Source organism: Heptranchias perlo, unplaced genomic scaffold (assembly GCF_035084215.1).
Source record: "Heptranchias perlo isolate sHepPer1 unplaced genomic scaffold, sHepPer1.hap1 HAP1_SCAFFOLD_50, whole genome shotgun sequence".
NCBI classification, from domain to species: Eukaryota; Metazoa; Chordata; class Chondrichthyes; order Hexanchiformes; family Hexanchidae; genus Heptranchias; species Heptranchias perlo.
Window position 1 is genome coordinate 1,061,067 of NW_027139516.1, and position 23,782 is coordinate 1,084,848.

The 23,782-nt window shown below is 45.6% G+C and overlaps 5 non-coding genes across 5 annotated transcripts; 3 read left to right on the forward strand and 2 right to left on the reverse strand.

The window, feature by feature from the left end:
* The first annotated feature begins 9,157 nt into the window (after positions 1-9,157).
* Positions 9,158-9,230, forward strand: trnam-cau (transfer RNA methionine (anticodon CAU)). The gene has a single exon. It is a non-coding gene; the product is annotated as a tRNA-Met (tRNA).
* A 5,799-nt stretch (positions 9,231-15,029) lies between these two features.
* trnan-guu (transfer RNA asparagine (anticodon GUU)) lies at positions 15,030-15,103 on the forward strand. Its single transcript has one exon. It is a non-coding gene; the product is annotated as a tRNA-Asn (tRNA).
* Positions 15,104-15,543: 440 nt separating this feature from the next.
* On the forward strand, positions 15,544-15,616 carry trnav-aac (transfer RNA valine (anticodon AAC)). The gene has a single exon. It is a non-coding gene; the product is annotated as a tRNA-Val (tRNA).
* A 2,065-nt stretch (positions 15,617-17,681) lies between these two features.
* trnal-cag (transfer RNA leucine (anticodon CAG)) lies at positions 17,682-17,764 on the reverse strand. The gene has a single exon. It is a non-coding gene; the product is annotated as a tRNA-Leu (tRNA).
* A 78-nt stretch (positions 17,765-17,842) lies between these two features.
* trnak-cuu (transfer RNA lysine (anticodon CUU)) lies at positions 17,843-17,915 on the reverse strand. The gene has a single exon. It is a non-coding gene; the product is annotated as a tRNA-Lys (tRNA).
* Positions 17,916-23,782: the final 5,867 nt, after the last annotated feature.

Genomic DNA, 23,782 nt, shown 5'->3' on the forward strand with positions numbered 1-23,782 from the left:
ATATTCTATCCCCCTAGCAATAAAAACCATCATTCCTTTGGCCTTCTTGATCACCTGCTGCACCTGCAAACTAACTTTTTGATTTTCTTGCACGAGGACCCCCAGATCCCTTTGTACTGCAGTACTTTCCAGTTGCTCGCCATTAAGATAAGAACTTGCTCTCCGATTTTTCCTGCCAAAGTGCATAACCTCACATTTTCCAATATTGTATTGCATCTGCCAAATCTCCGCCCACTCACCCAGCCTGTCTATATCCCCTTGTAGGTTTTTTATGTCCTCCTCACTCTCTACTTTGCCTCCCATCTTTGTATCATCTGCAAACTTTGATATGTTACACTCGGTCCCCTCCTCCAAATCGTTATTATAGATTGTAAAGAGTTGGGGACCCAGCACCGACCCCTGCGGAGCACCACTGGCTACAGGTTGCCAGTCCGAGAATGAACCATTTATCCCAACTCTCTGCTTCCTGTTAGATAACCAATCCAAAACCAATCCAAAAGACTCCAAAATTTTACCCACCACAGATGTTAAGCTAACTGGTCTATAATTTCCAGCCTTCTGCCTACTACCCTTTTTAAATAAGGGTGTTACAATGGCAGTTTTCCAACCTGCCGGGACCTTTGCCGAGTCCAGAGAATTTTGGAAAATTATTACCAAAGTATCCACAATCCCTGCTGTCACTTCGTTCAAGACCCTAGGATGCAAGCAATCAGGTCCAGGGGATTTATCCGCCTTGAGTCCCATTAATTTACTGAGTACCAAATTCCTTCGTGATTTTAATCGTATTCAGCTCCTCCCCCCCTAGAGCCCCCTGTTTGTCCAGTGTTGGGATATTCTTAGTGTCAAAATACCATTATTCAAAATACCATTATTCAAAATATATTCAGTACAGAGAATAAGCAAGTAACAATGGCAGGGCTGGATATACAAAAATCATTACAGATATATTGCAGCAGCGACAGTGCTGAAAGAGCAGAGACTTAACACATTCAATCACTCAACCGACAGAACAGTACAGGCGACTGCGTGGAACACGCAGGGAGAAAATATAATTTGCCAAGCACAGCAGCAAAGTTAGCAGCGATTTACACAAATAACAGCTCAGATAACGGCTTACCTGGAACTCCAACGGCTGCAAGAACAGGATAATAAATGCGTTGTATCTGAGGAATCACTAAATCATGCATTTCTATGAGAAGCACTGACTTCTGTTGGTCTGGAAAACAAGGCTCCAGCAAGCACTCTGAGCTAAGGGTCAGTACTAAGGGTGGGCTGCATTGTCGCATGAGCTGTATGGACGGAGTGCTGCACTGTCAGAGGGTCAGTCCTGCAGGAATGCTACACTGTGATAGGGTCAGTTGTGAGGGAGTGCTGCACTGCCGGAGGGGCAGTACTTAGGCAACGTTGCACTGTCAGAGGGTCAGTACTGAGGGAGCACTCCACTGTCGAAGGATCATTACGCAAGGAGCGCTGTACTGTCGAAGGGGCAGTATTGACGGTGCGCTGCACTGTCAGAGGGTCAGTACGGAGGGTGTTCTGCACTGTCGGACGGGCAGTACTGAGGGAGTGCTGCACTGTCGGTGGGTCAGTACTGAGGCAACGCAGCACTGTCAGATGGTCAGTACTGAGGGAGCGCTGTACTGTCGAAGGGGCAGTATCGAGGAAGTACTGCACTGTCGGAGGGTCATTAGTGAATGGACACTGTACTTTTGAAGGGGTAGCATTGAGGAAGTGCTGCACAGTTGTGGATGTCGCCTTGAAGACGAGACGTTAAACTGAAGTCCAATCTGTCTTCCCAGGTAGATGTAAAAGATCCCTCGGCACGATTTGAAAAAGTGCAGGCGAGTTCTCCCCGGTGTCCTGGGCAATATTTATCCCTCAACGAACATCACTAAGACCGATTTTCTGGTCATTCATCTCATTGCAGTATGTGGGATCTTGCTGTGTACAAATTGGCTGCAGCATTTCCTACATTACCACAGTAACTACACTTCAAAATCAGAGAATCATAGAATTGTTACAGCACAGGAGGAGGCCATTCGGCCAATCGAGCCAGTGCCGGCTCTTTTGAAGAGCATTCCAGTTGTCCCCAATCCCCCGCTCTACCCCGTAGCCCTGCAAAGTTTTTCACTTCAAGTATTTTTACAATACATTTTTGAAAGCCATGGTTGAATCTGTGTCCACCACCATTTCAGGCAGCTCATTCCAGAACATAATAACTCGCTGCTTAAAAAAAGTTTTTCCTCATGTCGCCTTTTGTAATTTTGCCAATCACATGAAATGATTTTGAACGCTTCTATCAAATCACCTCTTCACCTTCTCTGCTCTAAGGAGAACCTCAGCTTCTCCAGACTCTCCATATAACTGAAGTCCCTCATCCCTGGAACCATTGTAGTAAATCTTTTCTGCACCCTCTCTATCTTCTTCACATCCTTCCTAAAGTGTGGTGCCCAGAATTGGACACAATATTCCAGTTGTGGTCGAACCAGTGTTTTATAAAGGTTCAACATAACTTCCTTGCTTTTGTACTCCATATCTGTATTTATAAAGCCCTTGACGCCACATGCTTTTTTAACCGATTTCTCAAACTATCCTGCCACCTTCAACGATTTGTGCACATATAGCCCCAGGTCTGACTGTTCCTGCATCCCGTTTAGATTTGTACCATTTAGCTTATATTGATTCTCCTCTTTCTTCCTGCCAAAATGTGTCACTTCGCACTTCTCTGCGTTAAATTTCATCTGCCACGTGTCCGCCCATTCCACCAGCCTGTCTTTGTCCTCTTGAAGTCCATCACTATCCTCCTCACTGTTCACAACACTTCCAATTTTTGAGCCATCTGCAAATTTTTGAAATTGTGCCCTGTACACCCAATTCCAAGTCATTAATATATATCAAGAAAAACAGTGATCTTAATACCGACCTCTGGGGAACACATCCTCAAGTCAGAAAAACAATCGTTCACTACTACTCTCTGTTTACTGTCACTTCGCCAATTTCATGTCCATGCTCCCACTGCCCCTTTTATTCCTTGCACTTCAATTCTGCCGACAAGCATATTATGTGGAACATTATCAAACAACTTTTAAAAGTCCACATACACATCAACTGCATTGCCCTCATCAACCCTCTGTTACCTCATCAAAAAACTCAGTCAAGTTAGTTAAACACGATTTGCCCATAACCAATTCGTGCTGTCTTTCCTTTATTAATCCACACTTGTCTAAGTGACTGTTAATGTTGTCCCGATTATCGTTTCTAAAAGCTTCCCCACCACCGATGTTAAACTGACTGGCCTGTATTTGCCAGGTTTATCCTTACAACCTTCTTTGAATAAGGGTGTAACATTTGCAATTCTCCGGTCCTCGGACACCAGCACCATATCTAAGGATGATTGGAAGATTATGGTCAGAACCTCTGCAATTTCCACCCTTACTTCCCTCAGCAATCTTGGTTGCATCCCAGCCGGACCGGGTGACTTATTTATTTAAGTACAGCCAGCCTTTCCAGTAGTTCCTCGATCAATTTTTAGCCTATCCTGGATCTGAACTACCTCCCTTGTTTCTGTGACTTGGCAGCATCTTCTTCCTTGGTAACGACAAATGCAAAGAACTAATTTATTACCTCAGCTCGGACGCGGTGACTTAGCCTAATATTTCGAGCCGGGACGTGCAGGAGTGAAGTTAGCAAATACTTCCACGCACAAAGGGTGGGAGAAGTTTGGAACGCAGTTCTGCAAACGGCAGTTGATGTTAGCTCAATCGAGAATTCTAAATCTGAGATTGATGGATTTCTGTGAACCAAGGGTATTAAGGGATATGGTGCTAAGGCGGGTATATGGAGTTAGGTCACAGGTCCACCCTGATCTGATCGAATGGTGGAAAAGGCTCGAGGGGCAAAATGACACCGCCACTTGCTGCCTCCTGATATGTGTCAGCTTCTCCTGAAAGAAAGCGCCATGTGTGTCTGGGTGATGTTACTATCATGTTTGAATAGCTGCCAGTGTGTGTGGCCTGTGAGTTGTGGGTGTGCTGCTTGCAACGGTGATAATGTGTAATGGTGAGAGGGTTGAGTACTGAAAGAAAGAATTTGTTGCTATGTGGGTGATGGGGGGTGTAGTGCGTGGAGCAATGGGTGCGGCTGGTGGTGTCGTTGGTTGGAGGCGCTACTTGACAGTTGACCTCACTCACCTTGACCACACATGTCAAAGCATTGAATTTCTTCCTGTACTGCATCCATGTTCATGATACTGAGCACCTGGCATTGACCTCATCCCCGACTGCCTCCCACTACCTTTTGGGTGTATGCCTGAAGGACCTCTTGCCCACTTCGGATATAGGATGTCCCTCCTTCAGTCCACCTCTTGCACCAAGGCCTCTGGTGCATCAGCAGAGAACCTTGGTGCACGGAGTCTCAGGCCAGCAGACTGGTGAGGTCTGGCCTGCAGATTGGAGGATGTGGGATTTACTGGTGTGCAACCTTTATTCAATATTTTAAATTAACTCATCAGTATTTTAAAATAGGGATGGGACCTGCATCTGTGCTTTACATGTGCGATGTCTGATCTCCGTTCAGACTCCGTGCAGACAGCAGTCTGTTATATTCAGCAAATAACAGGTACTCGCTACCTTTAAGAGATTTATAACAGACAGCCTGCCTTTAAGAGATAGGCGCTTCCCCCTGCTGGTGGAAAATGCGAATTGCATGGAATCCTCGTTCAACGCTGATTGCCAACGCAGATTGCAGGTGAGTCCTCAGGGCTGACGAAAATCTCGTCCTGCCTGCGCAGGGCCCATTGGGCACGGGGTAATAGCGGATCGTGCTGCTCCCGCCCAAAAACAGGTCCTATCCAATTTCCCCACTCAGTGTCCAGGTAACATTCTAGTAAATCTGCGTTGCACTCCCAAGGCCAATGTGACCTTCCTAATGTGTGGTACCCACAACTGAACACAGTACTCCAGGTGTGGTCTAATCAGGGCTTTGTATATTTGTAGTATAACTTCTACCCCATTGTATTCTGGTCCTCTATATATAAAGGCCAGCATCCCATTATCCTTTATTGATTATTTTCTGTACCTGTCCATAATATTTTAATGATCTATACACATGGACCTCTAAGTCTCTTGTGATTTTGTGATTTCCGTTCCCACTGCTGTTTCCCTGCACCAGTTACAAAGTACAGTCCTGGTCCCACTGCTGCTGAGACCCTGTGCTTCTGCCATCTCAAGTCTTCATTTCTCCAACACTCTCGCCACCTCACATATTTAAATTAGCCGAGCTAGGAAATACCACCTGGAATCACATAGCCTTACCCCAATATCGCTCGGTGTGACCTGTCCATTTAAAGGGGCATCACCCTGTCATCTCACGGTGTGACCCGTCCGGTTAAAGGGGCCTCATCCTGAGATCTAACGTTGTGACACATCCAGCTAAAGGGACTTCACCTCATGATCTCACGGTGTGACACATCCAGTTCAAGCGGTCTCACCCTGAGATCTCACGGTGTGACCCATTCAGTTAAAGGGGCCTCACCCTGAGATCTAACGTTGTAACTCGTCCAGTTAAATGGACCTCACCCTGAGATCTGACGTAGTGACTCGTCCAGTTAAAGGGACTTCACCCCGTGATCTCACGGTGTGACCCATCCAGTTAAAGCAGTCTCACCCTGAGATCTCACCGTGTGACCCGTCCGGTTCAAGAGGCTTCACCCTCTGACCTCACGGTTTGACCCGTCCAGTTAAATGAGCCTCACCCTCTGATCTCACGGTTTGACCCGTCCAGTTAAAGGGACGAGAGAGAGACAGAGGAAATTGTCCCAGATCCAGAAAAGCATGCAGGATCTGCTCCAGCTGCAGTCGATGGGGATCGATGTAGGGGAGGAACTCAGGGAGTTGAAGGGCCAGCAAGTCTCGATCTTCACCTCCGAGGCCTCGAAGATCACCTTTCGGTCCCGAGTCCACTCCGTGCAGCAGGGCGAGAAGTGTTCGCGTTTCGTCGTCCAGAAGCTGCACAGAGAGACCTCTGGTGATCAGCAGCCTGAAGGAGGAAGACGGCTCGGTGACGCCTTTACAGACCGACATACTGAGGATCAGCAAATCTTTATATGCCGGGCTGTATGACGCAAAGCTCAGAGACACCATGGCCTCCCAACCCTTCCTGTCCTCTATTACGGAGGTCTTAGATGACGGCGAGCGGGAGAGTCTCGATCGGACATTGACCTTGGAGAAGCTGACAAAGGCCGTCCGGTCCTTCGAGAAGAGTAGAACTCCGGGGAGTTCTACTCTTCTCGAAGGTTTACCGGTTGAGTTGCACTCGGCTCTGTGGGATTAGATTGGCCCAGAGCTACTGGATGTGTACGGGGGTATGCTTCTGACAGGCAGCATTTCAGAGTCCATGAGGAAAGGCATCATCACTGTCATCTACAAGCAGAAGAGGGAGACGGGGAAATCAAAAATTGGCGACCCATTTCCTTGCTAAATGTCAACTACAAGATTCTGTCGAAGGCCATCGCCAACAGGCTCGAGTCCGCTCTGGAGCAGGTGATCCACCCGGATCAGACCTGTACTGTACCCGGCAGGAAGGTCTCTGATAGCCTGGTACTGTCTAGGTATACGATCGTCTCCATGTCGGAAAGGGGGTGAACACCTGCCTCATCAGCCTAGACTTGGACAAGGCCTTTGACAGAATATCCCACACATACATGATGGACGTGCTGTCCAAAATGGGCTTTGGGGAGGAAATGTTCAATTGGACCTGACTGCGCAGTGCTAATCAATGAGCGGGAGTCGGAGAGTTTTCTGATCAGATTTGGAGTCAGGCAGGGTTGTCTTCCCTCCATGGTCTTGTTCATATGTGGTATCGAGACGTTTGCCCCGTCCGTCAGGAAGGACACAAGTATCAGGGGGATGACGATCCCAGGCAGCGGAAGCTTTCAGATTACGGCCGCCCGTACATGGATGACGTCACTGTCTTTTGCTCCGATCAGCAGTCGGTCCACAGATTGATGGGCGTCTGCGATCGTTTCGAACTGGCCTCGGTGTCCAGAGTTAACTACAGTAAGGGTGAGGCCATGTTCTATGGCAGGTGGGAGACCCGATCCTTTGTCCCCTTCACCGTCAGGTCTGACGAACTGATGGTACTTGCGAGCTGGTTCAGTGGGGCCCAGGCCTCCATCAAGAAATGGGAGGAGCGGTTCACCAAAGCGAAACAGAAGCTTGGTATGTTGGGGGGACGCTGTCTCTCTCAATAACGGGCAGAAACCTGGTGATAACGTGTGAGGTACTCGCGGTGTTGCTCTACATGGCCCAGGTCTGGCCCATTCCCCACAACTCCGTCACCACAGTCACCCGAGCTATCTTCCACTTTGTCTGGAGGTCCAAGGTAGAACGCGCCCACAGGGACACCATGTAGAAATCTCCAGACAAAGGGGACAGAAGCGTCACCAATGCTGCCCTTTTCCTGATGGCCAGCTTTGTTTGTGGCTGCCTCAGGGTGTGTGTAGAGCCCCGGTACACAAACATCAAGTGTCTCTACGTGCTGAGCTGCTACCTGTCCAAAACATTGAGAAAACTGGGTCTGGCCATGCCAGCCGAGGAGACGGATGACGTCCCGTCCAGCTCGACCACCCCACCCTACCTGTCCCAGGTGCAGAAGATCCTGAGGAGAAACCACTTCGACCACAAGGCCGTCAGACAGTGGTCGACGAGGAACGTTCTGGGGGTCCTGCAGGAAAAGGAGAGGATGAATCCGATCGGGCAGTTCCCCGACCAGACGGTCGATGCCATTTGGCAGAACATCTCGTCGCCGGAACTGACCAACAGGCACCAGGATGTGGTCTGGAGGGTGGTGAGATCCGCGCTCCCAGTGTGGGCATTCCAACATGGACAAATTCTCAGCACCACCTCGAGCTGCCTTCAAGGCTGCAACGGGGATGAGACCATCGTCCGTCTCCTGATGGATTGGTCCTTCACGCAGAATATGTGGAGAGAAATGCGTTGGTCTCTGTCCCAGTTCATCCCCAACAACTCGGTCACACAGGACGCTGTGCTCTATGGGCTGTTCCCCGGGACGGACACCGAGACAGATATCAACAGCTGCTGGAAGGCCATCAACTTGGTGAAGGAGGCCCTTTGGTCCTCCCGAAACCTTCTGGTCTCCCAGCTGAAGGAGCGGTCCACGACCGAGTGTTGCCGACTGACACACTCCAAGGTCCAGGGGAATGTGCTGCGGGATGCACTGAGGCGCGGTGCGGCCTATGCAAGGGCTCTATGGGGAAAGAACATCGCGTAAAGCCATCCCACCTTTTATTATACAGAATGTATTTAAAGACATGTACTGTGTATTGTATTGAAATAATGGGATCATAGTGTGTGCGATCTGTTTTGTATTGTTTTGAATTGAAATTGTGACTTTTACCCTGAACTTTATGTATCCTTAAATTTTATGAAATAAAGTATATTTTGAAAATAAAAAAGCATTGCTGCTCAAATGCACTCCTTTGATCAGCGAGAGACCTGTCCGAAAGACTGACAGAAGTCTTTTTTTGCCTGAAAGTGATGTCCGGTTTGACGTGTTGTTGCTCAAAGGCACTCCCTGCTGGTGAGCAGAGGCAAATGCTCGAGCAAAACAGCTTCAAGGTTTGAGAAAGGAAAAGCGCCAACATTTTAAGCAGCAAACAGTCTGTAAAGTTAAGAGAGCGGCCTTGAGCTCAATACCGCTTAATCCAAAAGCACGTTCGTTTTTTTGAGCCAGAATTAAACCAACGATTTAAGAGTGATTTTGCTTTCAAGTTTTAATCTCTACAAGTTTTCCACACGACCAGCTGAGCTCTCGAAGGGAAACAGCAAAGGTCCCTCTCTTTGGTGATTGTTCACCGTGTGCCTTTTGACACTCCCGGACTCGTGGAGTCGCGTGGGCATGACCGAGACTGACTCGGTACCTGCTCATACCGCAGCGCTGTGAGCGTGTGAGCTCCGACTTACTCGACACACCTTTGGCCAGTCGAGCAATGGGGAACGTGTCTGACCAAAATTCAGAAGATTGTTGGTTCGATTTCCACCTGGATGGAGAGTTTTTGCAAACTGCCGATTAGTTTATGATTTTACACCTTGCAAACTGTCCTACTTGATAGTGCTGCCTGGATCATTATACATCAAGTGCCTTCTTAGCGCAGTTGGCAGCGCGTCAGTCTCATAATCTGAAGGTCCTGAGTTCAATCCTCAGAGAAGGCATCATTAAGCTTTTTTTTTCCCATCTTTGCTCAAGACCAAAATCAATATTTTTTTCTTCCTGCAGCACACCAAAAGATTTGCTGCCACTTGACCTCTCTGTACCGTAGCAAGCAGTGAAGCTTAAGAAGTACATGGACCATGGGCTCGCTGAAAACTGACGCCACTTTTGTTTCTGGACAATTGACCCAAGTCAAAAGGTGAGTGGAGAATGCAAGAATCTATCTTGCTATCTCTCACCTGCTCAGCGAGCATTCGACTTGAATCATGGAAAGAACACAGCACGGAAGGAGGCCATTCGGCCCATCAAGACCACACCAGCTCTATGCAAGAGCAATCCAGCTGGTCCCACTCCCCCGCCCCATCGTTTTTCCTGATTTCATCTTTGGTGCTTTTGCCAATCACCTTAAATCTATGTCCTCTGGTCCTTCACCCTTCTGCAAATGGGAACGATTTCTCTCTATATACTCTTTCTAAACCCTTCATGGTTTTGAAAATCTCGATCAAATCTCCAGCTTCTCCAGTCTATCCACGTAACTAAAGTCCGTCATCCCTGGAATCATTCTAGTAAATCTCTTCTGCACCCTCTTTAATGCCTTCATATCTTTCCTAAAGTGCGGCGCCCAGCAGTTTGCGGTGTTGTAGCTCAAAGGCACTCCCTGCTGGTGAGCAGAGGCAAATGCTCGAGCAAAACAGCCGTGTTCTGACAGACACAGAAAGCTTTAAGGTTTGACAAAGGAAAAGTGGTCTCCTGTGCCTCAGCGCCAACATGTTAAGCCGTAGGCTGCCTGTAAAGTTAAGAGAATGGCCTAGAGCTACTTACTCCAAAAGCACGTTTATTACTTCGAACCAGCAAACTTTGATCTGTTAATTGTACTGTAGACCTCTGCTCTATAAGCTGAGCGATCGAAAGGAAGCAGCTGATGTCTCTCTCTTTGGTGATTGTTCACCGTGCACCTATTGACACGCCCGGACTCGTGGAATCGCGTGGGCATGACCGAGACTGACTCGGTAACTGCTCATTCTCCAGCGCTGTGGGAGTGTGAGTTGCTGCATGCTTTTTGAAAACTGGGCCAGTGGAGCAATGGATAACGTGTGGAGGGTCGATACCCGTTTGATTCGAAAGCTTCTGCGAATTTTTTTTATTACAAAACATATATTACTGCATAAAATTTAAGAATACACAGAGTTAAAACTAAATTTCACAATTTCGAAGCAATACAGTACAATACAGACCGTATCTCACGGTATGAACCGTCCAGTTAAAGGGGCCTCATGCTGTGATCTCACGGTGTGAACCGTCCAGTTCAGGGGGCCTCATCCTGTGATCTCATGCTATGAACCGTCCAGTTAAAGGGGCCTCACCTTGTGATCTCACGGTGTGATGCATCCAGTTAAAGGGGCCTCAAAAATGATCTTTCGCTCCAGAGTCCGCTCCGTGGAGCAGGACGAGAAGTGCTCGCGCTTCTTCTTCCAGAAGCTGCTCAGGGAGACTTCTGTGATCAGCAGCCTGAAGAAGGAAGACCTCACAGACCAACATACTGAGTCCACCCCACCTTGTAATTTGCTCATTTACCTCATGCTCATGCTTTAATATTGCATTTTTTAAATAAAGATTAGAAAGTTATTTGATAAACTTGAGTAATGAAGGAGGAGAGACAGAAAGCGATAGAGAAACAACAACAGAGCAATAAACAGGTGGAACGAGGAACTGATATGGAGAGATAGGGAGATAAAGGTAGATAGATAGATAGCTATATAGATAGATAGATGGATAGATAGAGATAGATCGATCGGTAGATAGATATATGGTTAGATGGATAGAGATATATATAGATAGATAGATGGATAGATGGATGGATAGATAGATGGATAGAGAGATATATAGATAGAGATATAGCTAGATATTTAAACAGATGGATGGATAGATAGATGGATAGAGAGATATAGAGATAGAAAGACAGATGGATGGATGGATAGATATATGGATAGAGAGATTTATAGATAGAGAGATAGATGGATAGTGAGATAGATGAATCGATTGATAGATAGATGGAGAGATAGATGGATAGAAAGATAGATAGATGGATAGATAAATATATAGATAGATAGATAGATAGATACATTTAAAGCAGTGGAGAGACAACGATACATAGTTTGAGGTGCTGGATTAGTTTAAGACGCTGTACTAATTTGAGGTACTATATTAGTTTGAGGTACTGTATTCGCTTGAGGTGCTGTATCACTTTGAGGTGTTGTATTGGCTTGAGGTGCTCTATTAGTTTGAGGTGCTGTATTAGTTGAAGTACTTTATTAGTTTGAGATACTGTATTAGATTGAGATGCTGTATTAGTTTGAGGTATTATATTACTTTCAGGTTCTGTATCGGTTTGAAGTACTGCATTAGTTTAAGGTGTTGTATTTGTTTGAGGTACTGTATTAGTTTGAGGTACTTCATTAGTTTCAGATGATGAATTAGCTTGAGGTATTATAGTAGTTTCAGATTCTCTATCCGTTTGAGGTACTGTATCAGTTTGAGATACTGTTTTAGTTTGAGGAGCTCCATCAGTTTGAGGTGTTATATTAGTTTGGGGTATCTGTATTGTAAGGAAAGAGTCAGTCTTTATATTGAAGTAAGATTAACCTTTAGCTTTTGCCTCTTAAGTGAGGAAGTATAAATCTCCGTTGGGACAATGAAACTACAATCATAAGACGGATTTGCTTCATTTTATATGCATGCATATGTTTAATATAGAGACGAGTAGATTCTGAAGTCCAGAAACACTTGGATTGTTGCTGATATCATTATACTCGTAAGTTTAATTATCCTTTTGATATAAACAATTGCCTGACAATCATAACAAGACCTTTAAGTCATTCATAGCTGCTGTGTATGTGTGTCAGGCAGCATTGTGTGCTATTCGTCTTACCAGCTTCACAGGCAAGCAGGAGAGGTGTGACATCTGTATGATTGCTACGTATCATTCCAAGCTGATGCTGCGGGAAAGGACTGTACTGGTGAGAGATAAACACCATTCTGTTTTCTGGTCAATTGGCAAGGCCATATGTTTTAACTAACAAGTTCAAAAGTTATAGTTATGATTAATGCCTGAAGCAGAACACCTGGCTGTGCGGAAGGAGCCTGTTTTCACCACAAGGCGACATCTAGTGGAGGAGTGTAGTTAGTTGATGAGGGAAGTGATACTCTGATGACATCGAAAATTCTGGAAACCCTCAGCAGGTCAGGCAGCATCTGTGGAGAGAGAAACAGAGTTAATGTTTCAGGTCAATGACCTTTCATCAGAACCAAGTTGGGCAGTTGTGTTAGGTACGAGTATGAAACATAGAAATTGTTTCACTCATGTGGGGTGATTTGGGTACTTTTCTGTCTTTGGAAGTTCAAGATCCAAAGTAAAATAAGGGCTTATCTGGGATTTGAACTCGGAACCTCTCACATATTCATAGTAACAAACCCGAAGCAAGAATCATACCCCTAGACCAACGAGCCCACTACTAACGACCAATCCACTCTAGAGCCAGCCATCGTGAAACGCTTTTTGGTGGCTATCCTTGATAAGCAATTATGAGGACAGGTTGCATGGACGACACTTGCATTCCCTTGAGTTTAGAATATTAAGGGGTGATCTAATTGAGGTGTTTAAGATGATTAAACATTTGACAGGGCAGATAGAGACTATTTCCTCTGGTGGGGAGAGTCCAGAACAATGGGGCGTAACCTTAAAAAATTCGAGCTGGGCCATTCAGGGGTGATGTCAGGAAGAATTTCATTACACAAAGGGGAGTGGAAATCTGGAACTCTCTCCCCCAAAAAGCTGTTGAGGCTGGGGGTCAATTGAAAATTTCAAAACTGAGATTGATAAATTTTGGGGCTAATTCGGGAGTTTAATGACTTTGACATTTTTCCCTGTGACTTGTATCGTTTCGATCGATGAAATATTCGTGAAAAGAGTCAGTGCAAAGAGAGTCAACGGTTCATGTTTTCCCGAGACACTTCCTTCAGACCTGAGACCGAAAAGTTTGTCCTTTCCGTAGTGTAGCGGTTATCATGTTCACCAGTTACACGCAGAAAGTCCCCGATTTGACCTCGGAGGGAAGCATTTTGTTGGGACTTGCTCCCCATAAACCTCCAGGGTTGAGTTTCTTCAAGCGTGGAAGGGGCTACAAACCTTTTTAAATTTAACAACAGCTGCACCAGATTCTTGGTGTAATAAGCAGTAAACATTTTTAAGCAGACTCCTAAAATACAGTATGTAAAATGGGAAGGGATAAAAGTTCATGACATGCAAAGCACAAAGGTTTATTAACGTTTTAATTGTCATTTCCTTCGGTGTGCAACAGAACGTATGAATGGTGATTTACAAAAAACATGAAGTGTCTCACAGACATGCATTATTTTTGTGCAATGAACTATTCCCAATCACGAGGGAACACTGCATCAAACATATATCGACCGTTCTTTCATCGTCGCTGGGTCAAAATCCTGCATCTCCCTACCGAGCAGCACTGTGGGAGAACTTTCACCACACGGACTGCAGCGGTTCAAGAAGGCGGCTCACCACCACCTTCTCAAGGGCAATTAGGGATGGGCAATAAATGCTGGCCTCGCCAGCGACGCCCACATCCCATGAACGAATAAAACAAATCTCTGTGCTCTTCCAATTCTGGCCTCTTGCGCATCCCCGATTTTAATTGCTCCACCATTGGAGGCTGTGCCTTCAGCTGCCTCGACCCGAAGCTCTGCAATTCCCTCCCTCAACCTCTCCGCCTCTCTCTCCTTTAACACATACCTTAAAACCTAACTCTTCGACCAAGCTTTTGGTTACCTGTCCCAATATCTCCTTATGTGGCTTCGTGTCAAGTTTTGTTTAATAACGTTCCTGTGAAGCACCTTGTGACGTTTTACTACGTTAAAGGCACTATGTAAATACAAGTTGTGTCCTCTGGTTATCGACCCTCCTGCCAATGGAAAGAGCTTCTCCCCATCCATTCTATCAAAATAATTTGAACACCTCTATTAAATCTACCCTTAACCTTTTTTTGCTCCGAGGAGAACAATCCCAGCTTCTCCAGTCTCTCCACATAACCCATCCCTGGACACGATGCAAGGCGGAGGTTTGCAACCAGGTTTGAAAATTATTGCCAGTCGGGAGCTGGACAAATCGAAAGGAACCGAAATGACAAACAGCTTTGTGAATCTGCAGATACGCTTTGGGAAACGGAATTGGAGACGAATAAAGGACTGTCCAGACAGGCGGCCAAGACGCAGTTGAGTCGGCATGTCCCCCTGGAACAGTTACTCTGATGTTATGAGTGAAATTAAGAGGTCGGAGCCATTTAAACCGCTCCCAGTTACTGCAGATCAGGCATCAAATCCTGACATCAGCATCAGGACGCTCAGAATATTTTTTTTATTCGTTCATGGGATGTGGGCGTCGCTGGCGAGGCCGGCATTTATTGCCCATCCCAAAAAGCCCTTGAGAAGGTGGTGGTGAGCCGGCTTTTGAAACCGCTGCAGTCAGTGTGGTGAAGGTTCTCCCACAGTGCAAATAACTAACAGACAAATCACCGGTGGGCACGCCGGTTGCAGGAGAGCTGGTTGGCGGTGATATCGACGCTGTGAGCGAGACCAGACCGTTCCCATGTTTCCACAAACAATGTCCCATCCTTTATTTCTGGAAAAGTAACACTGATAGTGGACAATTGCATTTCTGTGGCTGCAACATGTAACTTTGGGTAGGTGACACGCTGCTTTAGTGTATCTTGCAAGAAAAAAAACAGACGGTCTCTGTGGCGCAATCGGTTAGCGCGTTCGGCTGTTAACCGAAAGGTTGGTGGTTCGAGCCCACCCAGGAACGGAAACTGCACCTTTTTCTTCCCACTTTCGGATTCATTGCCTCATTCTGATGGCCCTGAAGCCGGTGCCAAGTTTCGATTCCTGATCTGCAGTAACTGGGAGCACTTTAAATGGCTGCGATCTCTTCATCTCATTTCAAGTTTTCTAATGTGTGATTTGGCTGCAAGAAAACACTCTGTGAACAATGTCATCTGAGCATGCCTGATTCGCCATAATTTACACTGCGGTCGGATATCAGGCACATGAAAAAAAAACAGTGAAATGTTTGTTTCGGCGCGATGCTCTGGGATTCCCTGCCTGACCATCACCACCTGTCCTTCTCTGCAGCCTTCCGAAATACAGCGCAGTAAATGTATCCCTGTGAAATGAGCTCCTGGACAGTAATACGGAAATTAGTTTGGCTGAGGGGTTATATCCCTAACACGAGGTTGCAGATATCAGGTTTCCGTAGTGTAGTGGTTATCACGTTCGCCTAACACGCGAAAATTCCCCGGTTCGAAACCGGGCGGAAATATTTTGAAACCTTGTCCCCATTAAAAATGATTAAATGTTTCACGATTCACATTGCTAATTAAATGTGAACAAAGTCCATATCTCCCAGCCCTGTTAATGCAGTCCGCTGAGAGGAGGCGATGAAAGCCAGCGTGATATTGGGGGTGAAGGCTGCTTCCAATACTGTCTCACACCCGGTGGGACCTGGCGGAGATTTGATAAGACTCATCCATTCAACCAAGATATGAAACGGTGTTTCAGAAACATTCAAAAATATAATAACATCCAGGATCCTGTCTTCAGAGTGCGTGGCGCAAAGGTCTGACTCCGGATTAAAAGGCTGGTTAACTTGCTTCTGATTTCTGAAATGTACTTGCCCATCCTTCAGAGGTCATGGGAAATATGTTTTTTGCCTTTCGAAAAAAGACGCGAAAGTTAGAGACATGTTCTGTTTTCAACACGGCTGGTGAAATGGCCAGACTATCATAAATTCGGATTCGCCTTTGAAACATTTAAAGGCGACGACCTAAAAATCACTTAGTGCAAATTTAAAATCACGGTTCCTATTTATTTCGGTCTGAAAGAAATAACGATAAACGTGTCAGTCAGTGCCCGCGGTGAGACGGTGATGAACTTGTTTGCTGCGAAGTTCACCGCTGGGCAAAAGTTGACGCCGTTTAAAGGACGCGAACCCACTCAATGTAAAGGATGAGCTCATAACCAACAGGTCCCGTCAACGTCAAACACCTCATTTCTTGTGCAATGGAGGGAGCAGAGGCGTGTCCATCATCAGACGCCAGCAACTTTAAGAAATGGAACAGATAAAGGCACAGACGCAAGTTCCAAATCCTTTCAATGCAAAGTTATTTCACTTTATTTAAAGTGCCGTGAGGCTAAAAACGGGTCCCAGATTATTTGCGTTCACTCGTGATTTGTTTTCCAGTGTTGGTCCGTCAGGTTTGCAATTCAATTTGTATTGGATATTGAAGATATTTCAGGATGATTGCACAACATACCATGTGTAAAGCAACCATCTTGATAACTTCAATCATCACACACTCCACATCGACACTGCAGAGGCCCCAGCACCCCTTTCAATATTGTTTTTCTTAACTCACAGTTTTCAAAAGGGAATTGGATAAACGCTTGGATGGAAACATTTTCAGGGCTATGGGGAAACAGCAGGCGAGTGGGACTAACTGGACAGCTCTTTCAGAGAGCTGACACAGGCACGATGGGCCGAATGGCGCTATCTTATTCTATGATTCTATTAATAGATCAATTTCCGCCTTTCACGTAGCCTCCCTAAATGGAGCGCAGTAATCGTGTCCCTGTGAAATAAGCTCCTGAACAGTAATACGGAAAATAGTGTGGCTGAGCGGTTTGAAACTCTGGTTAGGCTCCTAACTGGAAATTTCCTCTCCAAGATTGATTAGTTGATCAATTATCTCCCCCTTTCGATCTTAAATGTCTTTACATATCTTTTTGATCTCTTCTTCTACTGTCACGCCCACAATACTCGTCTCGCTGGTAAAGACTGAAGCAAAGTGATTATTTAATATTTCTGCCATTTCGCTGTCATTTCCTGTGAGTTTGTCGTGTGTATCCCTTAGTGGCCCTATTCCTATCCGAAATTTTCTTTGGCTGTTGATGTGTCCAGAATACTTTTCTTTTTTTGATATTCCTTTTTGCCTTTCTAATAGTTCTTTAGACTTCTTTCCCAGTCTTTTCACATTCCCCTCTCTCCTTTATTGTCGAGTGTGTGCCTTTTTCTTCAGTTTCAATTTTGCCCTTGTTTCTTTATTCTTCCCTGGTGTGTCATTTCTGGCTGGTTTGTTCTTGCTTTTTAGTGGGATATATTTCTCCTGGACTCTATTGATCACCGTTTTAAATGTTTCCCACTGTTGTTCTATTTCTTTGTCCAGGTCATTAATATGTCAAACATTTCACTGTTTGAAACTTCTCAAGTCACAGTTCCATCACAAAGCCAGTTGTTTTTGTGGGAGGAGTAAATCAACTTGGTCGAAAAATCAGCTGCAGCACAATCCACAAATAAAATATTTTCACGTCTTCGTAAAAATAAGGATTGTCAGAAGTGGGATTCGAACCCACGCCTCCAGAAGAGACTGCGACCTGAACGCAGCGCCTTTGACCGCTCGGCCATCCTGACTACAAATTTAATGTTCCATTCTGCATCAATTCTGCACCGTTGGCCAGTGAACGCAACATAAAAGTTTAAAATGATACTCGCCCAACGTGGGACTCGAACCCACGACCCTGAGATTAAGAGTCTCATGCTCTACCGACTGAGCTAGCCGGGCTTGCTTCCTTGAATCACCTTATCTGTTATTGCAGCAAGCAGGAGAAAGACTCCATTTCAAATTATTGGAATCAATTCTGAGGGACAGGATGAACTGTCACTTCGAAAGGCACGGACGAATCAAGGACAGTCAGCATGGATTTGTTAAGGGGAAGTTGTGTCTGACTAACCTGATTGAATTTTTCGAGGAGGTGATAAGAAGGATCGATGAGGGTAGCGCAATTGATGTCGTCTACATGGATTTTAGCAAAGCTTTTGAAAAATTCCCACATGGCAGATTGGTCCAAAAAGGAAAGGACCATGGGATCCAAGGGAATGTGGCTTGTTGGATCCAAAATTAGCTCAGTGGCAGGAAGGAAAGTGTAATGGTCGACGGGTGTTTTTGTGGCTGGAAGGCTGTTTCCAGTGGGGTGCCGCAGGGCTCGGTACTTGGTCCTTTGCGTTTTATGCTCTACATTAACGATTTGGACCGAAATTTAGGGGACATGATTAAGAAATTTGCGGGTGACACAAAAATCGGCCATGTGGTTGATAGCGAGGAGGAAAGCTGCAGACTGTGGGGGTTCAGGCATTTTTCTGACAACAAGGCACTCAATCCATCTCTGAACGAATTTTGAACGAATACGTGTGTTTGACCCAGCACAGCACGATGGGCCGAATGATCTCCTCTCATGGACTCACAGAATACAATGATACTAAGTGTTATCAGTCGGAAAAGCAACACATTGCAAATAAGAGCAGAGAGAGGAAACCCGTCTAACAGCATAACAGCACGGTGAGATATTGTATTTGAGAAGGATGAGGAGGGATAGTTTATCATGGTGGTAGTCACATGGAGTATCATTTGTGACTTTGATAAGGACCATTTCATGCTGCAACTGGGGCGGAAACCTGATTGGAGAGATTCAGCCCGGGCGTGGCCCCATCGTGCGCGGTGAGATGGAGGGGGGTGGGGGAAGTGTCAGAGCTGGGGCTCACCGGTGGAAGCAGCATAAAAGTTTAAAACGGTACTCGCCCAACGTGGGGCTCAAACCCACCACCCTGAGAGTTTTTAAAGAAAAGGTGGAGCAGCCACTGTCTGAATCTCTTGCTATACTTGAAAGAACACATTCCAAGTACGAGCAGAGAGAGGACACCATTCAGTTGCCCATTGCGTTGAACAAGATACCATCGGTTTCTGTAGTGTCGTGGTTCTCACATTTGCTTTACACGCGAAAAGTTGCTGGTTCGATCCCGGGTGGAAACATTATGTTGGAACTTGGTCTCCATAAACATCCAGGTTGATTTTCTTCTCCTGCCAAAAAAGGAGACAGTGGCTGCTCCCTTATTCTTTGTAAGCTGCATCTTTTACTTCATTGAGCAGATAACTCTGAGCGACAGAAAACTGATCCTCAGTGACGCTCATTTTAAATGTTATTCCCTTTTCCTCCAAAAGGGTATATTGGCCTTGGAAGGAGCGCGGCCCCGATTTACCAGAATGTTAGCAGGGCTCGAAGGGTTAAATTATGAGGAGCGGTTACATACTTGTATTCCCTGGAATATAGAAGGCTTTTTAGGATTTTGAAAGGGAGATAGGCAAACCCTTTCCGCTGGTGAGGGAGTCAAAGACAATATCACAATATCACAAAAGCTGTTTTACGAGTGAAAACACTCCAACGCATCACTGTGAGTGTCAGAGACGAGTCTCTCGGTGCCGCGTCCTGTACAGTGAATGTCAAAACTTTTTAAAGTTGCAGAAAGTGCTCGGGATTCAGTTTCACAAACCTTTAATGGGAATGAGATTTTTCAGAGGTTGCAGCCTTCCCTACTTCTCTTGCCCTGTGCGAGTCACCTGTTCCGGTTTAAATTCACAAACTGGATGAGTTGGTGATCACGGTGTAGCAGACTCAGCGGTCCCGGGTGAGAGAGTGAGAAATCAGCCCGGGCGCGGCCACAATGTGCGCGGTGACACTGCACGGGATGTCGGGGGGAGTCAGAGCTTGGGTTCACCCCTGAAAGCAACATAAAAAGTTTAAATCAGAGCACGCCCAACATGAGGCATGAGGCTTGAGCCCACGCCCCTGAGATTTAGAGTTTCACACTCTATCGACTGAGCTAACCGGGCCTGAAAAATTCAGCCGCTCTTGTCTATCATTGCAGTAAACTCGCCCCTGGGTATGCATGTGCAGCAATCCCAACATAACGACCATATCATTGGCTGTGTTTATCTCTGTGTGTGTGTCCACCTTCAGGTTGATTTTGAACGAAAACGAGTGTTTGTCTTCTGTTTCTAACATCAAATAAAAGAGGGCATCAGACACTTCCCTCCCTGACACTGGGGAACCAGTGAGACAGACCTGTTATTGTCAAAACGCAAATGAAACATTAATTGAGGAATTATATGGACTCTTATCAGCGCCAGAAGTAGATTTAGAATCTATACACCCCAATAAATAAATAAATAATACAGATTCATGTAAATACATTTGCAACTAACAGTCACTAAAGCATAAATATTATTTGTACCTAATACAAACACTCCCAGATATATTTAGAAACGTTCCACACATTCCCTCGTGGTCTAGTGGTTAGGATTCGGCGCTTTTAAAGCTGCGACCCGGGTTCGATTCCCGGTCAGGGAATTTGCTCTTACAAAAAACACTTGCCACTTTTGCAGAATCATCGCAAATTGACGGCACAGAAGGAGGACATTCGGCCCATCGCGTCCGCGCCGGCCGAAAATGAGCCACCCAGCCGAATCCCACTTTCCAGCAATCGGTCCGTCGCCTTGCAGGTTACACAACTTGAGCTGCAAATCCAAGTATTTTTTTTTAAAAGTAACGTGGGATTCTGCCTCTACCACCCTTTGAGGCAGTGAGTTCCAGACCCCTACCACCCACTGGGTGAAAAAAATTCTCCGCAGCTCCCCTCTAATCCTTCTACCAATCACTTTAAATCTATGCCCCCTCGTTATTGACCTCCCTGCTATGGTAAATAGGTCCTTCCCATCCACTCTATCTAGGCCCTTCATAATTTTGTACACCTCAATTAAATCACTCCTCAGATTCCTCTGTTCCAAAGAAAACAACCCCAGCATCTCCAATCTTTCCTCACAGCCAAAAATCTCCAGCCCTGGCAACCTCCTCGTAAATCTCCTCTGTACCCTCTCTAGTGCAATCACATCTTTTTTGACCAGTCTGCCAATTGGGACCTTGTCAAAAACCTTGCTAAAATCTATGTAGACTACATCAAAGTACTCCAGGTGTGTTCTTACCAAAGCCCTATTTAATTGCATCAAGACTTCCTTACTCTTATACTCCAACCTCCTTGCAAAAAGGCAAACATACCATTTTTCTTCCTAATTGCTTGCTGTACCTGCATGATAACTTTCTGTGATTTGTTTACAAGTGCACCCAACTCCCTCTGAATACCAACATTTATTGGACTCTCACCTTTTAAAAAATATTCTGCTTTTCGATTCTTCCTACTAAAGTGGACAATTTCACATTTTCCCACCTTATACTCCAACTCTTACCCAATCACTCAACCTGTCCACCTCCCTTTGCGTCCTCCTCACGGCTTACTTTCCCACCTACCTTTGTACCATCAGCAAACTTGGATACATTACACTCGGTCCCCTCACCTAAGTCATTAATATACAATGTAAACAGCAATTGCAACACAAATTGTCCGCCCAGGATCGAAAGCAGGGCCCTTCGCGTGTTAAGTGAACTTTTAACCACTACCCCACAAAAAACCGTTGGTGCCTTATACTGGACAGAGGGGAACTGACCAGTCACCTCTCTCTGCTCTGATTGGGACAGTTTTACTTCTCTTCAAACAACATCTCTCCTGTCCCACACTAAAATCATGGAATAGAATCATAGAATATTACAGCACAGAAGGAGGCCATTCGGCCGTGTTGCCCTGCCTACTCTTTGAAAGAACTGTCCAATTTAGTCCAAAAAACCCAGCCTTTTCCCCGTAACCTTGCAAATCAGTCCTCTTCAAGTACCTGTCCAATTGCCTTTTGAAAGTTCCTATGAAAGCTGCTTCCACCACCCTTTCAGGGAGTGGCTACCAGATCGGAACAACCATCTGTGTGAAAAAAAATCTCCTCATTTCCCCTCTGGTCCTAAAAAGCTTTCAATCCTTTTCCATGGATGCCTTTTTACAAACATTTCATTCATTAAAACCACACAAGTTACACGGGAAAAAGACTTCATTTTCAAGTCATTAACGTTCCGAAGGAGCTCCCTAATTTCCCTCCCCTAACCTTATGAATCAGATCATTCTCGTCCGGATCCTTTTCCACATGAACCGGCCTCCCCCGCTCAGAAAGTCGCCATTCTGATTCTGTGACTGTGGCCAGCTCCACAGTTGTTGAATGACCGCCTTGAGTTTCCAGCATATTTTCGTTTACAGCTCGGTTTAGGGATGAGCCGGTGGGCGTTAAAACGTGCCGTGGATGGAGACCGGGTTGGTTATTGCGGGAAGAGCAAATCAACTGTGACGAAAAATCAACTGCAGCTCAAGGTAAAAATAAAACAGGAGTCAAAATAACCAATGTTAAACGTGGGATTCAAACCCACGCCTCGCGAGGAGAAAGCGACCTGAACGCAGCGCTTTCGACGACTCGGCAATCTTAACTACCAAATGCCTTCTTCACTCAACACACTTTCCACGCTGAGACCCCCCCCCCCCCCACCCCCCCGCGGAAAAAGTTTCACCCACTCCAGTGCTTGGTAAGATAAATGCTGCTGGAAAGGCTCGGTGAGCGGGATGCCACCTCCCCGGGTTTTCCTGAGCCTATTGTAATTTATTCCTGTTTAATCACTGGAATATCCGCAATCAGGAACTAAAAAGGATTAAAAGCTGAATCACAGAGAAAGGGCAATCCATGTTACATCTGATAAGGATAGAAACTGAGCTCCCTGGTGATCCAGTGGTTTGGATTCGGCGCTCTCATTGCCGAGGCGCTGGTTCGAATCCCAGTCAGAATAGCAACTTTTGAACACTTGTTTTATTAATTGCATGGATTCTTCATACTCTGCGGGAAGAAAAAAAACAATTATTGTTTTAATTACCATTAATTAAACGATAACGTTATTTTGCAGAATGAAAGCCTACTGAGGGAAGTTGAAAAAGTTTAACAATTTATGTTGTGCGATGAACTTTTTATCCCTTCTCATTTTACACACTGTATTTTTAAGGGCTCGGTTGAAAATGTTCAGTGCTCGTGAGACCACGAATTAGTGTTCAATTTAACAGGACAGGCTATTTCACAGAGAAAGAAAAAAATTCTGTCCCAACATAATGGCCCCACCCAGGATCGAACCGGAGATTTTTCGTGTATGAGGTGAATGTGATAACCACCAGATTACGAAAACCTCTGCTGGATTTATCAGCCAGAAGTTCGATTAACTGCATTGATTCTCTTTCATATCTATTCAATTGATCGAAGTTGCACAAGTCACAAAAGAAAAATGTTAATTTCAAAGTTATTAAACTCCCAAATGTGGCCTGTCTTGTTTGGACAGGGGTTGACCCAGACGTCACAGCCTCAACAAAACATATTCTCAACATTTCGACTGGGAACAGGAGGAGGCCATTTAGCCCCTTGAACCAGTTCCGCCCTTCAATTAGATCATAGATGATCTGTACCTCAAATCCATTTCTCCGCCTTTGCTCCCTATCTCTCGATACCCTCACCCAACAAAAATGTATCGATCTCAGTCTTGAAAGCTTCAATTGACCCCCAGCATCCACACCCTTTTGGGGGACAGAGTTCCAGACTTCTACTGCCCTTTGTGTAAAAAAGTGCTTCCTGATTTCGAACCTGAATGGCATGGTTCTAATTTTAAGGTTATGTCCCCCTCGTTCTTCATT